Source organism: Poromitra crassiceps, assembly GCF_964638095.1.
Source record: "Poromitra crassiceps genome assembly, chromosome: 16".
NCBI lineage: Eukaryota > Metazoa > Chordata > Actinopteri > Beryciformes > Melamphaidae > Poromitra > Poromitra crassiceps.
This window is the reverse complement of record NC_139645.1, coordinates 12,209,721-12,218,711: the sequence shown is the minus strand read 5'-3', so window position 1 is coordinate 12,218,711 and position 8,991 is coordinate 12,209,721.

Sequence of the window (8,991 nt, the reverse complement as noted above, 5' to 3'; positions counted from 1 at the left end):
CAGCTTGTGCTGCTAAGTGTGTTTTAAAATGTAACTGCTAGCCTATTTTCAAAAGAGTAAGCCATCTAAAGGTCAAGTAGATTTTAGATTGTGTTTTAGCTAACCTCGCGTCACTAGGTTCTCTCAAAGGAGAGAGAGCCTGGTACGCGTTACTACCACGGATGTATTAAAAGAACTGGATAGGGGACGAGACACGCCCACCCATGCATTCGGACGGAGGCTGCTCACTGGCGCATGAAGTCATCATGGGGGGTTTTTCTTCCTGGTTTTACTTCCTGACCCTGCGGCCTCAGGCGAAGTGCGCATGTGTGCCATGACGTGTTCCATGACGTCTCCCACCCCTCCCACCCATGGATGTATTAAAAGAAGAAAATACGCCCGTATACGGCTCTTAGTGGCTTCTGAAGAAAAAATGCCCCATAAAAAATTATTGGATCATTAAAAGAGTCGTTTTATTCTTTGAGTGACACCCGGAAAAATTTCCCCTGGGTTTAACAGCTGCCGGGGTCCCCATGCAAGTGGATGGGAATTTTCCTTTCTGGGCTGCATGGCGTCACGTGACTTGCAATACAGAGCTTCGCCACCATGTTCAAATGGCTTCACAGCCCAGCGCTATTCCTGGGGGCTTGGTTACTACAGGCAGGAAGACAGAAGAAGACCCGCCCCGCGTCTTCCGATGGTCCGCAGTGTTTTCATTCCCTCAAAGAAATGCAGCAGTAGGCAGCCTAACCTCGCCAGTCACTATGAGTAAGAAGCATGGACATACCAAACGAAATATTCAAAGCAGTAGCTACTTGAAGAAACTTGTCAGATCCATAACATAACGTCTGAACGGAACGCAAGGATATTTCCCTGGAGCACTGCACTTTTTGGTTCTGGGCCTTCCGCCCATAGCCGGAAGACTCGGAGCGAGGTTTTCACTCATTTTCACTTTTAGCTACTGCTAAGCAATAATTAATACGAGAACAGCATTCTAATTCAGAAAAAAGTAAAGGATTGCGCATGAACTGCAAAATAACAGACTCAGTTTAGTTCCTAGAAAAGCAATCTAAGTCCCCCCTCAACACTCGTCGTGACCAGAGAGATGGATGTACAGTAGTAAAACTGCCGAGCTGCGTAGATATATTGGGTAGCTACTAGCTGCGTATACCGAGCCACATGCTAACATCCGATGAGCTCCACACCGCCTGCTACTGTTGAACACATTTCCCCCTGAGAGCCTCCTGATGAGGGCTGGATGTGACCGGCTTTTGTTTATCCACCATCACTCTGGACTGTTAGCGCCATCATTGAGTCTTAATTAATTGCGTAGCGGGGGCGGCAGCTGCCTTCACGGAGCCCATTACAGCCCACCTCATCCTGCCTGCCCCTCTCCCCTCCTCCCCTCCTCTCCCCTCCTCCTCTCCTCCTCTCCGCGGATGAAAAGTGATCTTTCATGTTGCCAGACTGTCCCTGTGTCTCATCAGTCAATCGCGGCTAAAGGAAGCCCAGCGTGGGGGCGAGGAGGAGACGGCGTGCGGGGTGGGGGGAGGGACTGATACGCTCTCTGGGACACCGCACTGAGTAATGGACACGCGGTGATGGATGGACTGCTTACCTATGTGTCGGAGGTATCAATTTCCCTCATGACGCAACAGCCCATCAGTACTTTACGGCTCCTTAGGGACCCCGGCCAGGGGTCTTAAGGGCCACAAATGATTTCAAAATGGACAAGAACACTCTGTTGTTCAGAGGTTCTCTATTGGAGCCACATCATCTTTTTGTCTTTTATGATCGTATAATTAATTTTATTGCCTGATACACTGATTTAAAGAATACTGTTTATGCCTTTCAACAACCCCCATAGAATGCTTGTGAACTTGTTGCATCCGAGGGTTATATGTGGCGGTAGATTGCCTGCCTACCAACACGAGGGTCGCAGGTTCGCGCCCCTGTGTTACCTCCGGCTTGGTCCGGCGTCCCATACAGGCACGATTGGCTGTGTCTGCAGGGGGGGGGGGGAGCCGGAATGAGGGTATGTGTCCTGGTGGTCGCTGCACCAGCGCCTCCTCTGGTCGGTCGGGGGCGCCTGTTCGGGGCGGAAGGGAACTGGTGGGGGAATAGCGTGATCCTCCCACCACGCGCTACATCCTGCCAGTGAAGCTCCCCGCTGTCGGGTGAAAAGAAGCGGCTGGCAACTGCACATGTATCGGAGGAAGCATTTGTGTCCGTCTACGCCTCTCCCCAGAACAGGAGAGGGGGTGGGGGCAGCGACCGGGGCAGCAGGGTGGAATAGACCCTTTTCACAGGGGCCATTTTGTGTGGAAAAGGCATGGGAAACACAGGTGCAAGCAAAACACTAATGAGGGTTTCCAAATTCCATGATTGGAATTTGGAAACCCTCATTAGTGTTTTGCTTGCACCTGTGTTTAGGGTGGGAAGGGTCTAATTGGCCAAGTACATACAATTGGGGAGAAAATGGGGAGGAAATGACAGAAAAGAAAACTTCACCCAACCTTCCACCAGGGGGTGAATACGTAATGAGTGAATTTTAATTTGTGGCTGAACTTATCCTTTAAGCCTGCGAGGCTCAAGGAGGCTGGCTGTCTTTCAGCACATATGCCGCCCATCAGCAGGGAGGTCAGTGGCGTTTGGCTGCCGGAGGGAAACGACTCGCCATCAGTTATTCATGTTATTTTAAATGGTTAATTTAGCGAGGCACTGGTGATATATCTGCCTCTCTGCCATATGTGTGCGTCAAGACAAAATCAATGCGAGCCGGGTAGGGCCGATCACAGAGAGCTGTCCGAGTGGAACAGATGACATACAGTCAAGGTCTGGACGCCGTGTTCTGATCGCAGTATGACCTGGGTTCTAAATCCAGGCCCTCTTCTGCTCTCCAGAAACCTGATGGATGATGTAACTGCTGAAGGATAAACTGACAGCCATCAATCATCAGTGTCAAATAAATTACGAAAATTATTACACGACCAACGTTTCGCCCGATAATACATTTTCTCTGAAATGATGGATTTCATGGAAACTGATTTGTGTGCGATCACGAGGATCGCCCTGCCTCCTTCTCTGTGTTTTTCTTTGTGTTCTGTGTGTCTGAGACTGTCGGCCATGATGACTGTGCACTCCTCCACTGGCTGGGGATTAGTATTCACAGCACAGACGAGGAGCGGCTGTAGCATGGTGGCAGGCAGGCAAGCAGGCAGGCAGGCAGGCAGGCAGGCGAGCCTATCCAGCATCACCTTTGGAAGAGATTTTCCTGAAAAGTGGGAATAGTCCTGACTAGTGGAGGATACCTTCAGGAATGAAACATTTTAAATCACTCTCACACTCTGAACACTATGACAATGATCGGATGCAGTGGAGGAATTAATGCTTAGTGTTAATTAATGTTAAGTGGTTCATAACCTTTTTCATATCAATGATCCAATTTCGTCCACATTAGGGCCCCATTAGGGCCACGGACCCCCATTTGATTAGATTTTGTCCAAAGCTGAGAATATTTTTTATTGTCAGATTTTGCCCAGATGATCATCTGTACTATAGGAGGGATCAGCGTGACACCACGACACCCGGAAATGTCACCCGGAACCGCAGCAGTTAACCAATATGAGCTGTGCCAAAGAAACATTAATATCTCAAACATCACATGGCTTATATTTTTTATATTCTGAGTGAGAGCAGAAGTAGCTCAAGGGTCTGATGTATAATTGTATGTCGTGTTAAAGTTGTGTGAACTGTCGCCATTTTTAAAATAAAGTGAATTTAGTCAAAAGCACAGCCTGCTAGCATGACACACTCAAGGCTGGCTCCATAGGGTCCCATTATCAGCTGCCGTTTGCTTACCAACACTGATCCCTCGTATCGAGAGATAACAGTGGAACTATGTTCAAAATAGTCATTCTAAAATGATAAAAACAATTAAGTTTAACAATTCATCAATTTGCTGTGGACCCACTGGAATGCCCTCGAGGACCCACCCCTGGTGGCCCCCGGACCACACGTTGAGCATCACTGCTTTGATAGCACTGACCTTTGCTTTTGAGGGTGCTCTCCCTTCTGAATAGATCTTTTTACGACCTGGATGTGATTCGCGGTGCCAATGTGACCTTTCTGTGCCGGTAAGCAGCGCAGCACCCTACGGTATATTTGTCTGCCAGCTGGACTGTGAAATAAGGTGTTCGCTGTGGGCTTGACAGAGATCCAGCCAAGCTCACAGGCAACAAAAGACACAGATATGCTGTAAAAACACTAATGTTTCCTGGAACAGTGCGTCACTATTAGAGGATGAATAATAATAATAATAATAATAATGAGCAAGCTTTTGTTCATCAGCTGCTCTCCACATTTGAGTAAAAGTACAGATCTTACCAGAAAATGACTTTGGTAGAAGTTAAAGTCGCCTATTAGATTATTACTTGAGTAAAAGTTTAATATCTGATATTTACTGTAGTATCAAAAGTAATTTTCTAATATCAAATGTATTTAATTATTAAAAAAGTAAAAGACCAAGCTTAATGCTATTAATAAAAAGGCAAGCAAAAGGCATGCTTGTGTGGAAAGCTTCTTCTTCTTGAGTTTTATAAGTGGTTGCAACCAACATTATAGTGCATTTTACCGGCATCAACCGGAATGGAGTGTGGATCGTGACAAAGACGATGGGAATGGGATTCAAGCAAGACGACCCAACTTAATTTGGTCACGTGGGTTTTGCCCATTGTTTCCACGGACACGCCCACTTTAAGGAGACTTTCGGCAGGTCTGACTTAAGGCTACGTTCACACAGCCATCCTTAGTGCTTGAATCTAATCTTTTCCCCCCTAAGTGACTCAAATCAGTCTTTTTCATGACTGTGTGAACAGTACAAGTCACATTGAAAGTGACTTTTTTAAAGACGACCTGGGCTACTTTCAAATGTGGTAAAACATCAGATTTGAATCTGATGTTTTTGAAAGTGACTCCGGTGTGAACAGACATCTGGCCCATATCTGACTTAATGCTTCAATGTGACTTCTTCTTCTTCTTCTGTTGAGTTTTATGGCAGTTGGCATCCTTAAATGGTGCATTACCGCCACCTACTGTATTGCTAAAACTATAGTGCAAATACAATATCAATAAAAAGTGTCCACCCAAAATGCGCCCATTCGCCCCAATATCCATACTGTGGCCCAGACCAGTCGTCTAGGCCGAAGCGAACGCTTCATTCAGCATTTTCGTCAAGTCATCTCCTGAAATGTCTTCAATATCCAAAAAATTCCTGGCAGCGTCCACCACTTCAATGTGACTTTTCGTCATTCCAGAGCGACATTCGTCACTATTCTGCGCTGGCGGGAGGAGGGAGGGGGAGGACCAACACGCGGGCATTGAAATTAAACCGTGAACAACAGATGAAACAACATTGTCAGCTACCGCCATGTTTACTGCTGTCTTCTTCCGGGTTTATGTAGAACAGCCGTGTGCTGCGTGTGACGTTATTGTTGTTCTTCTGTGCATGCGGGTCACTTCATGTCCGTGATCTGTTCACACTGGAGTCGGATATGGGCCACTTTTAAAAAGTCTGTGTGAACAGCCACACAAAAAAATCAAATGTGAGCATCAAGTCAGATTCAAGCACTAAGGATGGCTGTGTGAACGTAGCCTTAGTGTCCTCTAGAGAGAGAGTGGCGTCAGCGGAGGACCAAAATGCAAGACTCATTAGCCAATGAACAGCCAGGAATGGGTCTCGCGCTACTTTTGCATGCTAAAATAAAGCCGATAATGTACAATTTGATTAATTTCAAGGGATGAAAAACCCTTTCAAAGTACAACACTGTCTATTTTGCTGCAACTCGACAGTGCTGCTTTTTGGGGCCGGTGTGCAGAATGCACAGCAGGGCCCTTACATTCCACTCTGTCGCCCAAACCATTTTAGCACGGATGCAGGCGTTGTAATGTCTTTCCGCTTTCCAGTCCGGTAGATGGCGGTAATGCACCTCTGGCTAATATTGTGGCTAGCTCGTTCAGAGAGTTCCACAAGAGCCGGTCGTCGGACATTTCACCGTCTGGTGCCTCTCTCGGTCCGACTAGGAATTTATTGATTCGATTTTTGAGGAGTTGACATGTATTGTCTTTTTTGTCCTAATGTAAAGCAGCTGTGAATGTGAATAATCGTTTGCTCCTCGGACTAGGGCTGTCCCGGCGAGTCGACGCACGCTACGTGCCTCGACGCGCCCCAATCGTCACAAAACAAAAATAGTGTAGCTCATGTTAGCGGCTAACTGTTACTTGTCGTTACTTTACATGGCAGTATAGTATAATGCCACTGAATGACCAAATTGATTTAAGTTTTAACTATTTCGATTTCCACTTTCCATACGGACCGCCAGCATTGGTTAGACGTTAACGTCGTGACAATTTATAACGTTTATAACGTACTCCGACAGGTTTGCGGTGTTGCGCAATAGCTCCAACCCCTGGCTGTATTCAGACTGATAGTCAGGGCCGCCGCACCCTATACGCAGAGTACCCAAATCTGGCTTCAAAAAGCCCAAATCTGGCTTCAAACGGCCCAAATTGGGCTTCAAACGGCCCAAATTGGGCTTCAAACAGCCCAAATTTTTCGCCGCCGCCCTTCGGACGCCGGCCACGCACGTCGGCCCGTATCGGCCTGGCCTGCTTGGTATCTAATGCCCGGCCTGAATTATGATCCCAGTCCGCCCCTGCTTGCATGTACAGTTTAACAATCGCTTGTTTGCTGACATGTACAGTAATTCTAACAATTGTTTGTTTGCCACATGTAATGAAATGTGAGATACACTAGTATCGTTCATAATTAATGATTTTGCAGTCTTTCGTTTGACAGTTATTGAAAGTTTTGCGGGGGGGGGGGGGGGGGGGCACCACAAAACAATTACGATTAGGGCACCCAAATGGCCAGCAGCGGCCCTGCTGATAGTATAAACCGGAAGCTGGAGCACGTTATAAACATTATAAATATAGTCACGTTATAAACTAACCAATGCTGGCAGTCCGTATGGAAAGTGGAAATCGAGATGGTTAAAAGTTAAATCAATTTGGTCATTCGGTGGCGTTTTACTGCCATGTAAAGTAACGACAAGTAACAGTTAGCCGCTAACATATTAGCCACATTACCCATCAGCGGAGCGTCATTTGACGTCAGCACACTCTTCCAAACATGTCGCGTGCCTCATTCCAGTCGATTCCATGATTTCAGACGGACAAGCCCGTCTTTATTGTCACACGATTACACATCAACACATGCACGGACGGCCACACACACACACATGCTTCCAGTGCGCATTCCCATCCTTTCACATGGACCCATGTTGGGTGTGGATGCTACTAACAGTCTTGTGTCTGGATGATGTGTGTACAGTCCATGTGTGTGACCATCTTACATGGAGCATTTTGTCTTTCTCCAAAATTAAGAGCACTGTTACTGAAAATTGCACACCATTGTACTGTAAGATGATGATTTTATGTTGGACTGCTGCTAAACTCAGTTGAGCTGCTACAGTTGTAGCTGCTACCATTACGTATGTCTAATGTTTAACTGTATGTTTAATAAGGAATATGCTATTTGCACCCGTATGTCAAATACGCCGAATTTAAAACGCAGAGTTTAATTGTATGTTTAATAAGGAATATGCTATTTGCACCTATATGTCAAATACGCCGAATTTAAAATGTTTAAGCACGGCTAAAGTATGCACAGGACATGTGCACCTATGTGCAGTGAATATGCCACTGTCTCTGACTTGTCTTATCACTATACTGCCTTATTGCTTGTTGTGTCTCTTGTTGTTTTTGCACTCATATGCCCTACATTTGTACTATGTTGTAAACGGAGTCCACAGCACAAGAATTTCACACGTGATACTTGTACCATGGAGTGACAATAAAAATCTTGAATCTTGAATCTTGACATTGCACAACGTTTTTGGTATTCCTCCTGAAAGTGACTTGAATTTAATTTATTCTACTATTTTATTTTGAATTGCACTATATTCATTTTATTTGAGGACAAGCTCTTGCTTTAATTTTATTTGATAGATTTAATGTTGGACTGTTAAAGAGAATGAGATGGTTAAATAATATAGACATCAGCAGGTGGTGGTGGAGGTGAGTCAGAAAATATTAGTGTTTTACCTATATGGCTACATCTGGCCAAGAGCAGTGCCACTCACCCAGCAAATTGATGGTTAAGACTGAAAAACAGTCTAAGTACTGAGTGTGTGTGTGTGTGTGTGTGTGTGTGTGTGTGTGTGTGTGTGTGTGTGTGTGTGTGTGTGTGTGTGTGTGTGTGTGTGTGTGTGTGTCTGTGTGTGTGTCTGTGTGTGTGTGTGTGTGTGTGTGTGTGTGTGTGTGTGTGTGTGTGTGTGTGTGTGTGTGTGTGTGTGTGTGTGTGTGTGTGTGTGTGTGTGTGTGTGTGTGTGTGTGTGTGTGAATAGCTCAGTAAAAGTGAACTGTCCTGAAGGCACCGCTGTTGAGCCATCAAGACAGTCCGCATGTCTGGGAACGCCCATACAGGCCCAGGCAGACAGACCCGACGGGGATTTAACCACCGCAGTAAACGCACATCTGAGCAGACGTTCTGCTCTAGAATCTGTAGTTTGGGGGTTCACACACACACACACACACACACACACACACACACACACACACACACACACTCACACACACACACACACACACACACACACACACACACACACACACACACACACACACACACACACACACACACACACACAGAGAGAGAGAGAGAGAGAGAGAGAGAGAGAGAGACTGTTTTGCACACGGACCATAAAGTATCCTTGGCTCGACTTTACTTTCCAGTGGCAGAACTGGCAGGAGCCGAATGTGGGAACGATTATGACAGTGACGTATAGTCGTAGCTGGCGGGAGAATGAGCTAAATAGGGCGGGAGTCGTGACGCTGCTGTTCCTGTTTTCAACGCGGGAAGCGATATGTTTCTTCCCATGATGGCGAAGGCAT